The 23,208-nt window shown below is 42.1% G+C and overlaps 1 long non-coding RNA gene across 1 annotated transcript; it reads left to right on the plus strand.

Annotated features, from left to right (window-relative positions):
• The first annotated feature begins 11,773 nt into the window (after nucleotides 1-11,773).
• LOC121861247 lies at nucleotides 11,774-23,207 on the plus strand. The gene is made up of 2 exons (XR_006087994.1): nucleotides 11,774-13,028; nucleotides 21,423-23,207. It is a non-coding gene; the product is annotated as an uncharacterized LOC121861247 (long non-coding RNA).
• Nucleotide 23,208: the final 1 nt, after the last annotated feature.

The raw sequence follows: 23,208 nt of genomic DNA on the forward strand, positions 1-23,208 counted from the left end.
TATTATGGCAACTCTTGAATCTATGATAATACTAAATACGCATAACATTGGCAACTCTTGAATCTATGGTAATACTGATTGCCGGTATTATGGCAACTCTTAAATCTGCCGACGCAGTGCCTGTATTATGGCGCTCTTGAATCTGAAAGTGGCCTTTGATGCCTGTGTGTGACGCTCTTGAATCTATGGTAATACTGATGCCTGTATTATGGCGCTCTTTGAATCTATGATAATACTAATGCCTGTATTGTGGCAGCTCTTAAATCTATGGTAATACTGATTAACATAACAATACTGGCAACTCTTAAATCTGTGACGTACTAATGCATAATATTATGGCAACTCTTGAATCTATGGTAATACTATTTTCATGATGTAGCAACTCTTGGAATATGGTAGTACACTAATACACATATTGTACATCTTAAATCATTTATTTTGTTGCCTGTATTATGGCAACTCTTAAATCTATGGTAATACTGAGTCACCACATTATAACTCTTGAATCTGTGAGTCAAGGCAGTGCCTGCTGATATGGCGACTCTTGAATCCTATGGTAATGCTGATGCCTGTATTGTAAGCACAGCTCTTGGATATCGTAATTTGAGTACATAATAGGTAACTCATCAATCTGTAAACAAGGCGATGCCTGTATTGTAGCAGCTCTTGAATCTATAGTAATACTGATACCATGTTGTAACTCTTGAATCTGTGGTTATACTGATGCCTTATTATGGCAGCTCTTGAATCTTTCAATAGGTAAGCAGTGCCTGTGGCCAGCGCTCTTGAATATGGTAAACTGATACTTATATTGTGGCAACTCTTCCCATGAATCTATAGTATACTGATACTATAATGCAACTCTTGAATCTATAGTATGCAATTACCTGCCGTATGGCAACTCTTGAATCTGTTAGTAAGCGGTACTTCATATTATAGCAACTCTTGAATCTATAGTAGCTAATTATGTAACTCTTGATCTATGTAATTCTGGTACGCAACATTATGGCACCTCTTGAATCTATGTTATGCACAGTGCCTGTGTGTAAACGCTCACTGAATCTATGGTTATACTAATGCCTGTATTATGGCAACTCTTGAATCTATAAGCGGTAGCACTAATGCCTGTATTATAGCGCTCTTGAATCTGCCATTTATGCAAGTGCCTGTATTGCAGCAGCTCTTGAATCTATAGTGAAGCTGATGCCTGTATTATGGCAGCTCTTGAATCTGTATACTGATGCCTGTATTATGGCAACTCAGATCTATGGTAAAACCTTCAGTCGCCTGTATTATGGCAACTCTTGAATCTAAGTTGCATGTGCATTATAGCAGCTCTTGAATCTATGTAGTAATTCTGATGCCTGTATTATGGCAACTCTTGAATCTCATCGTAATTCACAATGCCTGTATTATGGCAACTCTGGAATCTATGGCTATGCAGTGCCTGTATTATGGCAACTCAGGAATCTATGGCTATCCTGATGCCTGTATTTATAGCAACTTTCGAATCTATGAGTAAAACCCAGTGCCTGTGTGTAGCAACTCTTGAATCTATAGTATACTGATGCTGTATTATAGCAGCTCTTGAATCTATGGTTATGCTGCTGCCTGTATTATGGCAGCTCTTGAATCTATGGTAATGCTGATGCCTGTGTGCCTTGCTCTTGAATCTATGGTAAAACTGATGCCTGTATTGCCAACGCTCTTGAATCTAGCTATACTGATGCCTGTATTATGGCAACTCAGATCATGTTAAAACCCCCGATGCGCAATATTATGGCAACTCTTGAATCTAGGGTTGCCTGCATGTATTATGGCAGCAGATCTATGGTAATTCACAGTGCATATTGTAACTCGAATCTATCTATTAATTCTGATGCCTGTATTATGTAACTCTTGAATCTGTAAGCTCTTTTAGTGCTGTATTGTAACAACTCAGGAATCTATGGCTATACTGATGCTGTATGTGGCAACTTTTTCAGTCTATGTTAAAACTGATGCCTGTAGCCCACATGGCAACTCTTGAATATGGTAATACTGATACTGTATTATGGCAACTCTTGAATCTATCAGAATTTCTTCACCCTGTAATGACTTATGGCAACTCTTGAATCTATCATGTAATTCTGATACTTTACTGCTTGTTGCCGGCAGCTCTTGAATCTATGGTAGGCAGTGCACGCATATTATGGCAACTCTTGAATCTATGGCTATACTGATGCCTGTATTATGGCAACTCGAATCTATGGTAAAACTGATGCAGCATTTATGGCAACTCTTGAATCTAGGGTTATACTGCTGTCTGTATTATGGCAACTCTTGAATCTATGGTAATTCTGATGTGCCTGTATTATGGCAACTCTTGGTCTATCGTAATTCTGATGCCTGTATGGCAACTCTTGAATCTGTATACTGATGCCTGTGTGTAGCAGCTCTCAGGAATCTATGTATACTGATGCCTGTATTATGGCAACTTTCGAATCTATGGTAAACTGATCACTGTATTATGGCAGCTCTTGAATCTGTGGTAAAACTGATGCCTGTGTTGTGACTCTTGAATCTGTAATTAATACTGATGCCTGTGACCCTTGGCAACTCTTGAATCTAGTAATTCTGATGCCTGTATTGTAACCTCTGAATCTATGGTAATGCAGTACTGTGATATGGCAGCTCTTGAATCTGTGTTATGCTAATGCCTTGTATTATGGCAACTCTTGAATCTGTATATGGTAATACTAATGCGCAATATTACCATGCCTTGCTCACGATCTATGGTAATACTGATGCCTGTATTATGGCAACTCTTGAATCTGCCTGATAAAACTGATGCCACCAATATTGTATAGCAACTCTTGAATCTATGGCTATACTGTTCTTGCAATATTGTAACTCAGAATCTGTAGTACACTTCGATGCCTGTATTATACATCTTGAATCTGGGTTATACTACTTTTGTCTCTGTATTGCTGGCAGCTCTTGAATCTGTAATTCCAACCCTGTATTATGGCAGCTCTTGAATCTATCGTAATTCTGATGCCTGTATTGTAGCGCTCTTGAATCTCTTGGCTGATGCCGTATTAGCAAGCAACTCAGAATCTGTAAATATACTGATGCCTGTATTATGGCAGCACCAGTCCCTATACAATTAAAACTGATGCCTGTGTTATGGCAGCTCTTGATCATGGTAATACCTGTATTATGGCAGCTCTTGAATCTGTGGTTATACTGCTTACCTGTGTGCGGCAACTCTTGAATCTATGAGTAATACTGATGCTGTATGGCTCTTGAATCTATGGTGAACTGATGCCTGTGTAGCGCTCTTGAATCTAGCTATACAGTGCCTGTATTTATGGCAGCTCAGATCTATGGTGAAACTGATGCCTGTATTATGGCAGCTCTTGGAATCTAGGGTTATACTGCTGTCTGTGATACAAGCTGGCAGCTCTTGAATCTGGTGAATTCTGATGCCTGTATTATGGCAACTCTTGAATCTATCATCAAATTTCACATTACATAATATTATGGCAACTCTTGAATCTATGGCTATACTGATGCCTGTATTATGGCAACTCAGGAATCTATGTTATACTGATGCCTGTGTTAAGCAGCACAGATCTGTGGTAAGGCAGTGCCCTTGTGTAGCAGCCTCTTGAATCTATGGTAGCAATACTGATGCGCAATATATGGCAACTCTTGAATCTATGGTTATACTGCTGCCTGTATTATGGCAACTCTTGAATCTATCATGGTCTGATGCCTGTATTATGGCAACTCTTTGAATCTATGGTAATACTGATACTTACTGTATTATGGCAACTCTTGAATCTATAGTATGCTAATGCCTGTATTGTAGCGCTCTTGAATCTATATGGTAATACTGATGCCTGTGTGTAGCAACTCTTGGGCTCTGTTAATACCCCAGTACACTGTGTGCTGGCAACTCTTGAATCTGTAGTAATACTGATGCCTGTGTGCAACTCTTGAATCTATGGTAAAACTGATGCCTGTATTATGGCAACTCTGAATCCTATAGCTATACTGATGCCTGTATTGGCAACAGATCTATAGTGCAAGCAGTGCCTGTGTGTAGCAACTCTTGAATCTATGGTTATACTGCTGCCTGTATGGCAACTCTTGGATACTGTGGTAAACTGATGCCTGTATTATAGCAACTCTTGAATCTAAATGGTAAAAGACTGATGCCTGTATTATGGCAACTCTTGAATCTATCGTAATTCCTGATGCCTGTATTATGGCAACTCTTGAATCTATGGTAATACTGATGCCTGTATTATGGCAACTCTTGAATCTATGGTGACCTACTAATGCCTGTATTGACAACTCTTGAATCTATAGTAATACTAATGCCTGTATTATAGCAGCTCCTTGAATCTGTGGTAATACTGTTGCCTGTATTATGGCAACTCTTGGTCTATGGTAATACTGATGCCTGTATTATGGCAACTCTTGAATCTATGGTAATGCCGTTACTTGTGATATGGCAACTCTTGAATCTATGGTAATACTGATGCCTGTGTAGCTCTTTGATCTATGGTAAAAACTGATGCACATGTTATGGCAACTCTTGAATCTAGTAAAACTTGATTGCCTGTATTATGGCAACTCTTGAATCTATATATTCTCTGCTGATGCCGTATTATGGCAACTCGAATCTATATGGTAAAGCAGTGCACATAACATTATGGCAGCTCTTGGATCTATGGTAATACTGATACTTTTACACTGCCTGTGCACTCAGGAATCTATGGCTGCTGATACTGTATTGTGGCAACTTTCGAATCTATGTAATTGCAAACTGATGCACCTATTATGGCAACTCTTGAATCTATAAGTAATACTGTTGCCTGTGTTAGCAGCAACTCAAGGAATCTATATTTATACTGATGCCTGTGTTGTGGCAACTTTCGAATCTATGGTAAAACTGATGCACTGTATTATGGCAACTCTTGAATCTATAAATACTGATGCCTGTTTGCGCAGCAACTCAGGAATCTATATTTATACTGATGCCTGTATTATGGCAACTTTCAGTCTATGGTAATACTGATGCCTATTTATGGCAACTTTCAGATCTATACTGGTAGCTGATGCCTGTATTGGCAACTCTTCAATCTATAGTAATACTGTTTGCCTGTGTTATGGCAGCTCGGAATCTATGGCTGTACTGATGCCTGTATTGTGGCAACTCTTGAATCTATGGTAACACTGATGCAATGATATGGCAACTCTTGAATCTATGGTATACTGTACTTGCATTGTGTATCAAGAATCTATGGCTATACTGGTGCCTGTGTGTAGCTTCTTGAATCTCTTCAACAACACTGATGCCTGTGGCAGCGCTCCGAATCTATACAAGTAATACTGATGCCTGTATTAACATGGCAACTCAGGAATCTATGGCTATACTGATGCCTGTGTGTAACAACTTTTCGAATCTGTAGGTAAAACTGATGCCTGTATTATGACAGCTCTTGAATCTACTGTTAATACTTATTTGCCTGTGTAGCGCTCAGGAATCTATATGGCTATACTGATGCTGTATTGGCACTCTTGAATCTGTAACACTGATGCCTGTATGGCAACTCTTGAATCTATGGTAACACTGATGCCTGTATTATGGCAACTCTTGAATCTGTATTAACACTGATGCCTGTATTATGGCAACTCACTTGAATCTATGGTAACACTGATGCCTGTATTGCGGCAACTCTTGAATCTATGGTAACACTGATGCCTGTATTATGGCAACTCTTGAATCTATGGTAATACTGATGCCTGTATTATGGCAACTCTTGAATCTATGGTAATACTGATGCTTATTATGGCAACTCATTCAGTAGCAGAACCAGTACCATAACTAGAGCTTGAACCAGAACGAGTGCTAGACTTGGAGCCAGAGCCATGGTTAGATTAGGTTAGGTTAGGTTAGATTAGATTAGATTAGATTAGATTGCGTTAGGTTAGGCTAGGCTAGATTAGGGGTAGCTAGGTTCGGCTAGACTAGGTTAGGTTAGGTTAGGTTCGGCTAGGCTAGGTTAGAGTTAGGTTAGGCTCGGCTATGCTAGGTTAGGTTAGGTTAGGTTCGGCTAGGCTAGGTTAGGTTAGGTTAGGTTCGCTAGGTTAGGTTAGTTAGGTCTAGGTTGGTTAGGTTAGGTTCGGCTAGGCTAGGTTAGGTTAGGTTAGGTTATACAGAGCAGCCTATGTTATGTAGGAGCAAGTCATTTTATGATTGAGGAAAAGTTATGTCATGCGGGAGGTGGGGGTGAAGGATGAAGGGAAACTGGGTCCTTGGGGAGGATCTGGGTCCTTAAGGTACAATCTGGGGTCTGTGTGTGTGTGTGTGTGTGTGTGTGTGTGTGTGTGTGTGTGTGTGTGTGTGTGTGTGTGTGTGTGTGGGAGGGGAAAACTGGTTCATTTTAGGTCATGAAAATCTAGATTACAGATGGAAACTAGGTCAAGTAGGATGACTGGGGCATGTGACGTCATACATATAGGAGAATTAGGCCTCTGACGTCATAAAGAAAAAGGTGGCGGTGAGGAGTCGTGTAGAGCAGGTTATATTGAAGACATACACACACACACACAACCAAGACCTGAGTGTGTGGGTCTATATGGAGCCATGTCAAGTAAGGTCAAATAGGGAACAAGGGTCATGTGGGTTAAGAGAGAAATGGGTCACGGGTTAAGGTAGGAGAGAAATGGGTCACGGGTTAAGGTAGGAGAAATAATGGTGTGGGTTAAGGTAGGAGAGAAAATGTCATGGGTTAAGGATAGGAGAGAATCAGTGGGTTAAGATAGAGAGAAATGTGTTAAGAGAGAAATGGGTCACGGGTTAAGGTAGGAGAGAAATGGGTCACGTGGGTTAAAGTAGGAGAGAAATGCCTTGTGGGTTAAGGTATGAGAGAAATGGGTCATGTGGGTTAAGAGAAATGGGTCATGGGTTAAGGAGAGAAATGGGTCACGTGGGTTAAGAGAGAAATGGGTCACGGGTTAAGGTAGGAGAGAAATGTCACGTGGGTTAAGATAGGAGACAAATGGGTCACGTGGGTTAAGATAGGAGAGAACTGTCACGTGGGTTAAAGTAGGAGAGAAATGGGTCATGGGTTAAGGTATAGAGAAAATGGGTCATGTGGGTTAAAGAGAAATGGGTCAAAGGGGTAGAGGAGAAATGGGTCATGTGGGTTAAGAGAAATGTGTCATGTGGGTTAAGGAGAAATGGGTCACGTGGGTTAAGAGAGAAATGGGCCACGTGGGGTTAGGTAGGAGAGAAATGGGTCACGGGGTTATGGTGGGAGGAAATGGGCATGTGGGCTAAGAGAAATGGGTCACGTGGGTAAAGAGAGAAATGGGTCACGGGTTAAGGTAGGAGAGAAATGGGTCACGTGGTTAAGGTAGGAAGAAATGGGTCACGTTGGTTAAGGTAGGAGAGAAATGGGTCACGTGGGTTAAGGTAGGAGAAAATGTGGGTTATGGTAGGAGAGAAATAGGTCACGTGGGTTTAAGTGAGAGAAATGGGTCACGTGGTTTAAGATAGGAGAGAAATGGGTCACGTGGGCAAAGGTAGGAGGGCAATAGGTCACGTGGGTTAAGATAGGGAGCTAAATTCCAAGAAAAATGTCGTTCTCAAACTCAATCTAAATCAGCCGATCCTAAATGCAACTCTTTAAATGGTACTCAACCTTTCTTTGTATAATCTGTTGTTGTTGTTGTTGTTGTTTTTTCTCTACGTCAAACCTTGCAACAATTGCCTGTGTGTGTGTGCACCATGCTGAATGCAACAGGGAGAGAGATAGTAGTGACATCTCTTAGTAAGACCACTTTCCTGCTGTCCCTCTTATGATGTTATTATTATTATTATTATTATTTTAGTATTATTATTATGAACATTATTAACAATATTATTATTATTATTATTATTATTATTATTATTATTATTATTTTTATTATTATTATTATTTTATTATTATTATTATTATTATATTATTATTATTATTATTATTATTATTATTATTATTATTATTATTATTATTATTATTATTATTATTATTATTATTATTATTATTATTATTATTATTATTAATAATTATTACTACTGCTATTATTATTATAATTATTGTTAGCATTATTATTAGTATAGTAGTAGTAGTAATAAAAAAAAAAAATAATAATAGTAATAATTGTATTAATATTATTATTGTTATTATTATGATTATCATTATCCTTTAATGACATCATTAACGCTGAACGAAATTGTGTTTAATTCTTCTTATACAATATTTCTTTTCTTAATGCATACAAACCTTCTACCACGGCCGGGCAGGTGTTGATGTCCCTGCACTTAGCAGCTAATGGGTTACGCCACACCTGTGTTGGTCCACCATCATTCAGCAGCTAGTGGGTGGTCCACCCAAGGGTTGGTCCACCATTCAGCGCTGTGTGTCCACCCATGATTGGTCCACCATCATTCAGCAGCTAGTGGGTGGTCCACCCAAGGGTTGGTCCACCATCATTCAGCAGCTAGTGGGTGGTCCACCAGGTTGGTCCACCATCATTCAGCAGCTAGTGGGTGGTCCACCCAAGGTTAGTCCACCATCATTCAGCAGCTAGTGGGTGGTCCACCCAAGGGTTGGTCCACCATCATTCAGCAGCTAGTGGGTTCCACCCAAGATGGGTCCACCATCATTCAGCAGCTAGTGGGTGGTCCACCAAGGGTTGGTCCATCATTCAGCACTAGTGGGTGGTCCACCAAGGGTTGGTCCACCATCATTCAGCAGCTAGTGGGTGGTCCACCATCATTCAGTAGTGTGTTCATGTGTCCACCATCATTCAGCAGCTAGTGGGTGGTCACCCAAGGGTTGGTCCACCATCATTCAGCAGCTAGTGGGTGGTCCACCCAGGGGTTGGTCCACCATCATTCAGCAGCTAGTGGGTGGTCCACCCAAGGGTTGGTCCACCATCATTCAAAGCAGCTAGTGGTGGTCCACCCAAGGGTTGGTCCACCATCATTCAGCAAGCTAGGTGGTCCACCCAAGGTTGGTCCACCATCATTCAGCAGCTAGTGGGTGGTCCACCCAAGGTTGGTCCACCATCATTCAACAGCTAGTGTGTGGTCCACCCAAGGGTTGGTCCACCATCATTCAGCAGCTAGTGGGTGGTCCACCCAAGGGTTGGTCCACCATCATTCAGCAGCTAGTGGGTGGTCCACCCAAGGGTTGGTCCACCATCATTCAGCAGCTAGTGGGTGGTCCACCCAAGGGTTGGTCCACCATCATTCAGCAGCTAGTGGGTGGTCCACCCAAGGGTTGGTCCACCATCTTAGCAGCTAGTGGGTGGTCCACCACCAACATCCGTAACAGATAGTGTACACACACGAGAGCTAGTGTACAGGTAGCCAGCCTAATACAGTACTCTGCTTTGGTCAGGAATAGAACCCGTGGCCATTTGCTTGCGAGGCGAACGTTCAACCAACTGAGCTTGTGAACACATGTCTTTTTCTAAAGATTATTTGTCTTTAACCTCAGCTTTACCAGTAGATGTTTGATCAACACTTATTATTATCATGATAAACACCTAATGTTCTCTTTGTAAACTCGTGTTGTTATCTTAAGATCACCTGTTGTCATTGTAAACACTTGTTATCCTGTTTTACACACACCTTTTGAGTCTTAATGAGCACCCTTTAGTTTATATAAGCATCTCTTCTCATCGTAGACACCTGTACTCTCCCTTGTAAACACCTGCTTTTCTTTATTATTATCAAAAATTTTATCATTAAGCAACTGTTTTTCTTATGAACTCCAGTTATTATTTGTATAAACACCTGTTCTTGTAATTACTGACATATTATTTCCTTCATTAACCTGTAATTTTATCTCTAATGGCTGGTTATTCTCTTTACCAACACCTGTTATTATTAGTAAATACTTTGTAATCTTCTTATTAACATCTGTTGTTAATATCTGTAAACACTTTTTATCCTTTGTATGAACACTTGTTATATACTTATAAAAGCCCCCCTTACTTTATAAACACCATTTATTTACTTACAGACACATGTTAGTTCCTTAGACATCTGCTATTTACTTACAAACATATGTAATTTGCATACAAACATCCATATATTATAAACACATATTATAAACACGTTATCACTTTACAAACAGCTGTATGAACATATAATTTATTGTACGTTACATGTTTACATCACCTGTTACAGTACACCTGGTATTCATTTAAACATCTGCTGATACTTTAATAATACCTGATGTTTACCTTTAAGTACCTGGTTTTTGTAGACACCGGTTATTAGTTATAATTAAAAAATACATGCTCATAACATCTGCTACTCAATATATGAACAACTGTTATTATATGCTTCAACACCTGTTGTTATATACGATATCTTATATTCTATTTTTAACACCTGTTATTCTTACAAAAGCACTAACTGTTTCTCTTTACACTAATTATTGGCTTTATGAACACCTGTTATCCTCTGGATATTCTTGTTATAAACATGTGTTACTCACTCTTCACCTGTTTGCTAACATCTGCTTGTTTTCACTTCTTGGTGCTTACAGCATATTATCTCGTCTTAGTTTGTTAACACTACTATGTCAACACCTTCAACATGTGACGTGGTGTTGCTTGAGGTGAGAGTTTCTCTACTGTCACCTTCCTCCTGGGTGCAGTGGATGAGTGGATACAGCGCTCGCCTCCTGCCCTAATGGTCGCAAGTTCGCGCCGGGCACCTCAGTCCACCCAACTGTGAATGGGTACCTAACTCTAGCAGTTGGGGATGTTAAGGCGGTCGAGTGCAGTGCCGGCCATACTGCCTCCTTGTGTACCGAACAAAGGCTTAGTCTACAGTGTGCTGTATCCACACTGTCCCTAATGAGTCACCAGGCCTACGGGACTCTGGACCTCCCTAGTGTCTGCCAGTGAGGACTGGTCGGCAGACTTACCCAGCTGAGGGGGACTGAAGTCGTGTAGTCCTCTCTTGACTCTCACAAGCTGATACTTAATTAAACAGAAAACTATGGTAGGTCTTGTGGGAGAGCTGGGTCATATGGAGTCATGTGGAAAAGTTGGGTCATGGATGGGAACTGGGCGTGTAAGAGCTGGGTCATGGGAGTTCAGTATTAGATCACCTTAAGAAACTAGCCTGTTGATGCTATGAACTGAAGGTGGGTAAAGTAACAGGAAATATGGATCATGTGGGATTATGTAGGTCAAGTGGAGGTCATGTAGGAGAGGTGCGTCATGTGGGGAAAACAAGCTCATACTGTATAGGGTCATGTGGGAAAGCTGGGTCATGTTGGTGAACTGGGTCATTGGTGGTCATTCTACAAAGATGGCCCCACATCCCAAGGTCAAATTGATCACGCTGTGTAAAAAGTTTTGGGATTGGTCATGCAATATAGTACAAAGCGCGTTAATTGGAAAGGTCATTACCGTTATGCAGGTGGAGCTAGGTCACGTCAGGGAGCTGGGTCATATAAAGTAATTAGATTGTTATTAATGGCAATCGGTCGACGAAAGGAAGCCTAGATCACACTAGTAATGTTAGTGGCAGGGGAAAAGAGTGTCATGTAGGGAACTGTGTCGTGATGCTGTGTCATGATGCTGTGTCATGATACTTTGTCATGATGCTGTGTTATGATACTGTGATGTGATGCTGTGCCATGATGCTGTGTTATGATGCTGTGTCATGATGCTGTGTCGTGATGCTGTGCCATGATGCTGTGTTATGATGCTGTGTCATGATGCTGTGTCGTGATGCTGTGTCATGATACTTTGTCATGATGCTGTGTTATGATACTGTGATGTGATGCTGTGTCATGATACTGTGTTATGATGCTGTATCATGATGCTGTGTTGTGATGCTGTGTCGTGATGCTGAGTCATGATACTGGATCATGCACAGCCGCCAGACACACAATGAGATGTTGGCGGCATAAGGCAATGAGATACAGAGGATGAGGCTCCTGTCAGATCCAGAGAGCTTCAAGGCAAGTGATTAAAGCAGAGAAGGTAGTGTAAGGAGAACTACCGGGCGGGAGGTACCTTGGGGTAGAGAACCTGACGGCCAGAGATACAAGTTGGGTACTATGGTGTAGAGTGGTGATAAGCGAGAGATAAAGGTCAAGGTGTACTTTAGGTGGAGTGCTTCAACCCACTAGGTATATGGTCATGGGTATTAGGGAGTGGAGTGCGTCATGGCACGAAATAATGGTCAAAGCCACTGTGAGGTGGAGTGTTTGAAGGCAAGAAATTCAAGCAGAGGGTAGTTTAAGATGGAATGCTTGTTAGCAAGAATTAAAGTCATGCGTAGTGTAGGGTGAAATGCCTCAAGGCGAGGTGTTCGCCAGGTTATTGTAGGGTGAAATGCCTCAAGGCGAGGTGTTCGCCAGGTTATTGTAGGGTGAAATGCCTCAAGGCGACGTGTTCGCCAGGTTATTGTAGGGTGAAATGCCTCAAGGCGACGTGTTCGCCAGGCTACTGAAGGGTGAAATGCCTGGACGAGGTGTTAGGTCCAGGGTATAGAGGAGGGTTCACTCCACGTTACATGTTTCCGTGGTCAAGTTACCTCATACCTGTAAACTGGCTTCAACCACACCGCCACCCACAAAACTTTGTTCTCTCTCTAGTGGTCAGGAGACCGTAAATATTTCTGAGCTGTGAGTGTGGCACACATATACACATATTTTCCTTCAACCAAAAACTAATGTGTCCATATCTTCGCCAGTCGGCTAATGCAAAACACTTGTCTCGGAGCAAATTTTATTGGAGAAAATTATATCCTCATTGTATGCCGCATTCGTTCTAGAAGATCCAAACTTGAGTATGTAGGTCAGAAAAAATTGTACCCACATTTTATGAGTCGGGAGAAAAAGCTAAGTATTTTTGTTTAGGTGCCGCCTGTGACTCAGGCAACCCCTCAGATTTGGCCCACAAGAGCAGATAACAAGACGTCCTGGTACACAAAAAGCGACCGCACAACAGTGAGTGTTTCATAGTCATAGTCATAGTGATAGTGGTATGTAGCTCAGTGGAATGACTTTTGGAGTGCAACAAGTCAGATTTATGTCAAAACAACTAGTTCAATAATGCATTAAACCACACGGACTGTCCTCACAAGACCACGCGGCGGGCCTGCTGCAGCTGGCACGCGCAGCTACAGCAGCTAACTGGCAACTGGGTAGTTACACACATGTAAGACCCTAATCTGAGAACATCGCAGATTTGCTGTAAAAATTAATTCTTAAAGGATCAACTTCACGGATGGTGTTTTATGAAGTGAAAAACCAGCAATCATACCGCTGCTAAATATCTCCATTATACGTTATCAGCCCTTGTTCTGAAGTCAAGGATATTCATTTTCTCCATGTGATGATCGAGTAGAAAGCAGTTTGAGATGTTTTAGAATAACAGTCAAGAAAGCCAAACTCACAGTGATTCCAACGACATTTGTCAGTTGCTTAGCTTGTCCATCCAGACCAAACGGCTCCGCCCGCCTCACCCACCACCCGCTACCTACAGTACCTTAGTCACCACCTGGACGACCCTCACTCAAGGTTCATCCCTCCTTCCTATACAAAGATTTAACTACTCCTTTGAGCTTCATTCACTGACACGAAGATGGACTGGTTAAGAAGGTTGTTTGTTACTTGCTTAGCCACAGTTTGACCTCTACTCTAGAAGTGCTGGCCCCTGGGGGGAGCCCCAAGAGAACCTTGACCAAAACATCACACTCTTTTCGCTGTCACTACTACACAACCCTGAACACGTGTCTTCCTCATGGCCGCCACGGTAATAATACAACATGTGGGCACGTTGTCCTCTCACCAAAATATGGGGTTTGTTTTCGCTGCTCTCGCTTGTGCAACTGTGTCCCTTTCAAGCTTTTATTATCTAGCAAATAAAAATAGTAAATTACTCCATACAGTTATCATATGTCAAAATTAAAAAAAAAGAAATATTCAGTTTCGCTTTTTTCAGTAAAACAAATCATTTGTCCTTTTTTTTTCCAGACGACTTGTGAAATTTGTTGACTAAAATAGGCCACAAATGAGAATCAAAGACCATTATCATTTTGGATTCAATTCGATACATCTAAGTGTGATTCTCCCAGATTATGGGTCTTATACTAGTTGAGTAGCTTGTAGTGATTTCTCAGATCCAACTAATGTCTTGCCTCTAGAATATGCTATTACTCTTAAGACTGAATGTTTTCTTAACGTCACTTAGTACTACCGTATTCTCCAGCTGAAAAACCCCATGAGAGAAGATCTTAGATTGCAATGTTTTACGTACAGAGTCCTAAGATTGAAGTTGAGTTGAAGTTTTACCTGTAAATAAATCTAATTTTATAGATGTTGCTGTAATGATTTACACTTAACTAAACATCATGAATATGTATATAAAAACATGACAAAGAGTCAATAACACTCCTAACATAAATTCCTCATTTATATAAAACATTACTTCCATTCTCTATATATATATACATAAATATATATATATATATATATATATATATATATATATATATATATATATATATATATATATATATATATAAATATAAGGAATTAACTGATAATTTAAAGATGATGCCAGACAAGAATTACTGACCTCTGAGAGTAAGTAAATATACAGAATACTTGATAACTATTACTGTAAGATCGGTGATTGACTTCATTGTGTACAAGGTAATGTTAATGATGTCACCGTCCTCATCTTAGTTCCCATCCTTGTGTCACCAACCTCACTACCTCACTCATTATGATGTCACTCCCCAGTCTTGGGATTATGACGTCACTACCTGGGTTTGTAAGTTATGATGTCACTAAGTTTGTGATGCGTCACTACTCAAATTCGTAATACTGACGCAAGTTTGGGAATATGATGTCACTACACGAAGTTGGGATTATGACATCACTCCCTGCGAGGCTGACGCCAGATTACTATGACGTCATCCTCTTCATCCACCTCCACCACTAGTCCTTCTCCTCCTCTTCCACCACAACCCTACCCTTCTCTAACCTACTCAAACCTTCAGTATACTTCCCTAACCTCCTCCTCCACCACCACTATTCCTCCACCACCACCACTATTCCTCCACCACCACCACTATTCCTCCTCCATTACCACTATTCCTCCTCCACCACCACTATTCCTCCACCACCACAACTATTCCTCCCCACCACCACACTATTCCTCCTCCACAACCACCACCATTCTCCTCTCACCACCACCACCACTATCCCACCTCCACCACCAATATTCCTCCTCCCACCACCACCACTATTCCTCCTCCACCACCACCCTCTTCCTCTCCACCACCACTAACCTCCAACCACTATTCCTCCTCCACCATCACACTATTCCTCCTCCACCATCACCACTATTCCTCCTCCACCACCACCATTTTCCTCCACCATCACACTATTCCTCCCACCACCACCACCACCTATTCCTCCACCATCACCACTCTTCTCCTCACCACCACCATTTTCTCCACCATCACCACTATTCATCCTCTATTCCTCCACCACCACCACTATTCCTCCTCCCACCATTCTCTCTCCACCATCACCACTATTCCTCCTCACCAATATTCTCCTCCCTTCATCCTCCACCACCACATTATTCCACCACTAACCCTCCTCCACCACCACTATTCTCCTCCACCCACCACCATTCCTCCTCCACCATCACCACTATTCCTCCTCCCACCACTATTCCTCCTCCCACCACCACCATTTCCTCCACCATCACCACTATTCTCCTCCCACCACTATTCCTCCACCACCACCACTATTCCTCTTCCACCACCACTATTCCTCTTCACCACCCTCATTCCTCCTCCACCACCCTCATTCCCTCCTCCACCACTATTCCTCCACACCACTATTCCTCCACCACCACTATTTCTCCTTCACCCCTCATTCCTCCTCCACCACTATTCCTCCACCACCACCACTATTCCTCCAACACCACTATTTCTCCTCCACCTCTATTCCTCCTCCACCATTATTGCTCCATCACCTATTCCTCCACCACCACCACTATTCCTCCACCACCTCATTCCTCCTCCACCACTATTCCTCCACCACCCCACTATTCCTCCACCACCACTATTCCTCATCCACCTCTATTCTCCTCCACCACCACAAATCCTCCCACCACTATTCCTCCACCACCACTATTCCTCCACCACCACCACTATTCCTCCACCACCTCATTCCTCCTCCACCACTATTCCTCCCACCACCACCACTATTCCTCCACCACCACTATTCCTCATCCACCTCTATTCTCCTCCACCACCACTATTCCTCATCCACCTCTATTCCTCCTCCACCACCACTATTCCTCCACCACCACCACTATTCTCTTCCACCTATTCCTCTTCCACCACCTCATTCCTCCTTCCCCCATTCCTCCTCCACTATTCCTCCCACCACCACTATTCCTCCACCTATTTCTCCTCCACCTCTATTCCTCCTCCCATTATTGCTCCATCACCACTATTCCTCCACCACCACCACTATTCCTCCTCCACCACTCACTATTCCTCCACCCACCACCACTATTCCTCCACCACCACCACTATTCCTCCTCCACACCACTCCCACCATCTCTCCTCCTCCACCACCACCACCACCACTATTCCACCTCCACCACCAACATTCCCTCCACCACCACAACCATATTCCCTCCACCACCACCACTATTCCTCTCTCCACAACCACCACTCATTCCTCCACCTCCACCACCACCACCACTTTCATCCCACCCTCCACCACCACAATATCCCTCCCCTCCACCACCACCACTATTCCTCCTCCACCACCACCACTCTTCCTCCTCCAACCACCACCATTCCCTCCTCCACCACCATCATTCCTCCTCCACCTTCACCACTATTCCTCTCCACAACACCACTATTCCTCCTCCACCATCACCACTATTCCTCCCTCCACCACCACCACTATTCCCTCCTCCACCACCACCATTATTCCTCCTCCACCACCACTAACCCTCCTCCACCACCACTATTCCTCCTCCACCACCACCATTCCTCCTCCACCACCACCACTATTCTCCTCCACCACCACAACTATTCTCCACCACCACCACTATTCCTCCTCCACAACCACCACTATTTCCCTCCCCCTCCCTCCACCACCACCACCACCATCCCACCTCCACCACCACATTCCTCCACCACCACCACTATTCCTCCTCCACCACCTCACTCTTCCTCCAACCACCACCATTCTCCTCCCACCACCACCACTATTCCTCCTCCACCACCACCACTATTCCTCCTCCACCACCACCATTTTCCACCACCACCACTCATTCCTCCTCCACCCACCACTATTCCTCCACCACCACCACTATTCCTCTTCCACCACCCTCATTCCTCCTCCTCCACCACCACCTCATTCCCTCCCACCACCACTATTCCTCCACCACCACCACCCACTATTCTCCACCACCACTATTTCTCCACCACCACTTTCATTCCTCCACCACCACTATTCCTCCACCACCACCACTATTCCTTCACCACCACCACTATTCCTCCACCACCACCACCACTATTCCTCCACCACCACCTACTATTCCTCCACCACCCTCATTCCTCTCCACCACTATTCCTCCACCCACCACCACTATTCCTCCACCACCACCATTCTCATCCACTCTATTCCTCCTCCACCACCACAAATCCTCCACCACCACTATTCCTCCACCACCATTCCTCCACCACCACCACCACTATTCCTCACCACCACCACTATTCTTCCACCACCACCACTCTCCTCCACCACCACCCACTATTCCTCCACCACCACCACTATTCCTCCACCACCACCACTATTCCTCCACCACCACCACTATTCCTTCACCACCACTACTCCACCACCACTACTCCACCACCACAACTACTACTCCACCGCCACTTCTCCAGCACCACCACTATCTCTCCCCCATATATAAAGGCCTATCTCCCTATAATTACTTCCTTACACTGATTGGTACAGTATCTGAAGGAGTAAGGAGGACGATTACCTTAGTGATTGGATTATGACGATTGGCGAGAACAGCTGATGATTAGGTAATTAAGTAACTCTGATTAGACATGATTAGTAAACAATTAAAGTGAATATTTTTTTTTTTTGGCGCCAAATAAATCACCAATTTAAAATATATTGATGAATTAATATTAATCATTTTATTCATTTACTAATCGTATTTATTGTAGATTTTTTTAGAATATTTCAACTTTTTTTTAGAATATTTACCCTTTTTTAGAATATTTCACCTTTTTTAGAATATTTCAACTTTTTTTAGTATATTTCATATTTTTCTTCGCTATTTTGTAATCTCTTTTTAGTAATTTTCTTAAAGAGTAGTTTAAAAATTTGCATTTTAACCCCTCTTGAGTACGATGACAAAACCCTTTAAGTACGATAGCTTCACCTTTTGAGTACAATGACTTAATAAACTCTTGAGTACGACGATTTAACCCTTTGAATAAGATGACCTTATCCCTTGAGTAAGATAACACGTGTACTCAGGGTACTAAGTCATCGTCCTCCTGGGATTACAAGCCTTTTTTTTTTTTTTTAATCTGATAGATTTCTGGGCATTTTTACAGTGTATGTCCTTATTGCATGGAAACTGTCTGTTCTTAAAGTATATGTGTTGCTTTTTCTTCGTCTAAATATATATTAATTTATGTGTTTTATAATATATAAAGATGATGAAGGGTTTTATTTTGTCCCAGGTGTCTGTCTGTCTGTCTGTCTGTCTGTCTGTCTGTCTGTCTGTCTGTCTGTCTGTCTGTGTCTGCATATATACAAATGTGTGTGTGCGTGTGTGTGTGTGTCTGTACACTTTTATCTTGCGTCTATCCAGGTCAATATGTGTGTTTGTGTGTGTGTATGTATGCCTGTGTACAGTAAGGCGTGTGTCTATGTATATTGTGTGTGTGTGGATACATATGTGTGTGTGTGTGTATACCATTTGGACAGTGTATTTATGATCAGTAAGTTCGTGTTCATGTATGTATGTATGTGTGTGTGTGTGTGGGTTTATGTGTATGTATGTTTATGTCCTGTGTGTATGGTTGTGTAAACCTCCTGCGTTAGTTTAGAAAAGAAAAAAGAAAAAAGGAAAACAATGATCAGCTGTATAATAGTACCACCCCCCACCCCCTTCTTTCTCCCCCTTTTCTCCCCCACACCACCCCCCACCCCCCCCCACCCCTTCTTCCCTTTTTCTCCCCCTCACACCACCCCTTCACCCCCCACCCCTTCTTCCCCTCTTTTTCACCCCTCACACCACCTTCCCCCCCCACCCCTTCTTCCCCCTTTTTTCTCCCCTCACACCACCCCTTCACCCCCCCACCCCTTCTTCTCCCACCTCACACCACCCCTTCACCCCTCCCCGACACACACACAGGCCTTAAATCACAACACCCTCCTTCCCCTCACCTTTTTAACTCTTAAGAACATTTTATTTTATCAAGAACATAATTTAATATATTTTCGTCGGTTATAATGAACAAATATTGCGTCTTTTGTCGTGATTCAGATAAATAAATGAATTTGTGTTGTTTTATCAGTTCACAAATATTTCACACAAAATTGTATCTCTCAGAGGTTCAGTGTTTCTATAACAATGTCTTATGTACCATCTTTAAAGCTTCATTGAATCTTAAGTAAAAATTATATATATTTATTTAAGCATAACGTCATGAGCTTTACCCATGACGTCATAATTGCGTAATCAGCTTTGCATAGTGACGTCATCATGCCGTGAGCTCCACACCATGACGTCATCAATTCGTCACGAACTGTTCAGTGCGTCATGAGCATCCTCCGAGCATGACGTCATTATGCCGTGAGCTCTACACCGTGACGTCATTATTACATCATGAATTATTTCAGCTTGGCGTTCTACGTCATGACCATCCCAGCATGATGCCATTAGTATGTCATGATCATCCTAGCATGACGTCATTATTACGTCAGTAGCATCCCAGCATTACGCCATTCTTACGTCAATAACATCCTAGCATGATGTTATTATTACGTCATTAGTATCCCAGCATGGCGTCACTGATTCGCCATTAGCATCCCATAACGTTATTGTTACGCCATGAACATCCTAGCATGACGTCACAATTACGTCATGAGCATCCCAGCAAGGCGTCATCATCATTACCCTGACGCCATGCCACGAGCTGTACGTCATGACGTCATCATCACGTCATGAATCTACACCATGGCGTCATTATTACGTCATGAGCTCTGCTAAATGGCGTCATTTATCACGTCATGAGCATCTCCAGATGACGTCACTCTGCAACAGCGGCAGAAGAGCCCTAGAGGAGTCAGGTGCCATTTATTAACATCTTGCCGTAGCAACATGCACTTCAACACACACTTGCAACATAATCTTGGAGGCTTTGTATTGTGGATGTTGGGAGTGAGCCTAGAGCCGTCAGTATGTTCCTAGTTGGTGTTCCGTGCTTTACCTGGCTATGGAGACCTTTACATCTTCCTTAGTGAGACTTTTCTTGAACGAGTTCTGCTTCAACTCGACACTGACGAATAGTTGTCAAGTCATTGCAATTCTAAATTAGTGTGACAGCATAATAAACTACTTGCAGTTTGTTTGTCAAGCTCCCCTTTAACAAGTACTAGCAGTTGGTTGCCACATTGATAGACATAATAGCACGCATCTATGTTTTACTTTGTGTAGTGGGACAAGTTAACCTTGGCTGATCAAACACACCTTTAACAGTGCATGTCTTGATGACAACAACACCTACTGGTTGGCTTGTTGGCAGCCTACACACTGTGGTTACCCTGTCGGAGTATGACCTTTGACCTGAGTGCTTCTGAGTGAGTGTTGAGTCTGCCGCCTGACCTTTAGTTAGATAGTGGCTGTATGTTCTGCCTTGCGACGATACGTTATCATAAGTTTATTAGGATATGTTTCTGTCCAAGCCGATTGATTACACACCGTTGTTAACACACCTGAAGGCTTTAGTTCCATTCGTAACTATGTGTTCCTGAACGTCTTAGCTCACTCAGTTGTTGGTGATGGCATCATAAAAAGTCCTCCCCCCTCCCCCCCACAATCATCTTGAATTTTCAGTAAAGTTCAATTTAAATCTCCACTTAACTAATTCAAGTATTCCTTCACAATGTACGGAATGCTAATGCAACAAAACAGTGACCCCAAACAGAGTATATTTTAGGCGTTTGTTTTGCGATAGCAGATTGGCGAACTTATCCCTGCTCCTCCCTTGCCTGTGTACCAGTGTAAATAATGGACATTTCTCTTTTTTGGTCTCTTCCCTGCAGGACATCTCCCCCAACAGGGCGCACGTGATGGCCTGCTCCCCCGTGCTGGTGGCTGTGGGCATCATGTCAACCTACATGACTGAAACCACGTGGTAAACCGAGTGTTCCAGCAGCATCACACACATACACACCCAAACCAACGTGTTTCATAAGTAACATAAACCAAGCAGAAAGCAACAAAATATTAATAAAAGAAAGAAAGATTTTGTTCTCGTAAAACTTCCGCCAAAGTGAACCTGCGGGTGACAACTACTGCTTGACGACCACCGCTGCTGTGTGGAATGGCCCCTACACCCTCACACCGCCCCGCCCCACCCCGCCCCACCCCGCCCCGCCCTACCCCGCCCCGCCCCGCCCCGCCCCGCCTACCACAACAAGGATACGTTATCTTTATTATTAGGGATATTCTCTCACATTCCTGTTATTCATTAGTATCAGTAGCTTTTTGTCATAAAGTCAGTATAAGGAACTTGTAACATAACATTAATCATCGCTTCTTTATGAGTAAGAAAATGTTAATATATACATTCATCTTATAAATGTGTGTATACAATTATCAAAAAATTACTTATTTGTATATGTATAAATATATATACATATAAATGCAATATATATATATATATATATATATATATATATATATATATATATATATATATATATATATATATATATATATATATATATATCAATAAAATTAAGGAACCATGATTAATTTTTGGAGTCCAGTAATACATTTGTTAAGCTGATAAAGGCTTCTTAAAGACTTGTTGTATATTATAATAAGTCTAAATCAAATGCTACTTAATTTGTTATTTAAATGCACACGAGTTGAGATATATGGTAGGCCATGTGCAGTAGTCAAGTTCAGTCGACTGTGTACAGTGTGTTAGTACAGTGTATTAACACAGTGTATTAGTACAGTATGTTAGTTCACTGTGTTAATTCAATGTATTTGTAAAGTGTATTAATACAGTATATTAGTGCTGCATAATGTTTTGGTACAGTGTATTAATACAGTATATTAGTGCTGCATAATGTTTTGGTACAGTGTATTAATACAGTATATTAGTTGTATCTCGAAAAGTTTGTAGCTTCAGTAAGATTTATAAAAACTAATATCATGAAAATTTACATTTTGCAGTAAATAGATTTTTTCTCTATAGATAACTTAGAATATATATATATATATATATATATATATATATATATATATATATATATATATATATATTATGTAAAACTAGAGTAACTATTTTAATAAAGTGCAATAGTGAAGCATGACAACCCAACCAAAGGTGACATACTGTTCCGTGAGTTAAACTGTACCATTGTGTGTTCCTGTACCGTTCCTTGTACCGCTCGGCACGTGCCTTTTAAGTTACTGTATATTTTTGGACTTCAATTCTCGAGTACTGTTAAGGGTGAAGCGAGGTTAAGGCCGCCATCTTGCCCCCTACCACCATGTAAGACAGGCCTTGGCTCTGCTCGTGTTGGGTCTAGTCTTTCTTTGGCTGACTCAGTTCTTACAACATTTTAATTGGCCACTTGTTGTTGTTGTTGTTGTTGTATTGTTTTCCTATCTGTGTTTATCATTTTGTCACCTCCTGAATCTGTTGCGAGGGTCTTAAAGATGTACACTTGTATAAGACACTGTACTGGTTTGTGAGAGAAGGAGGTGGTGGGTGTGTGTGAGGCCGACCCCTCACCACTACTACACCACTTCCACACACCACTACCACACACCACTACCATTACCACACACCACCACACACACCACTACCAT

The sequence above is a fragment of the Homarus americanus genome, unplaced genomic scaffold (genome assembly GCF_018991925.1).
Source record: "Homarus americanus isolate GMGI-L3 unplaced genomic scaffold, GMGI_Hamer_2.0 scaffold40248, whole genome shotgun sequence".
Classification (NCBI taxonomy): Eukaryota; Metazoa; Arthropoda; class Malacostraca; order Decapoda; family Nephropidae; genus Homarus; species Homarus americanus.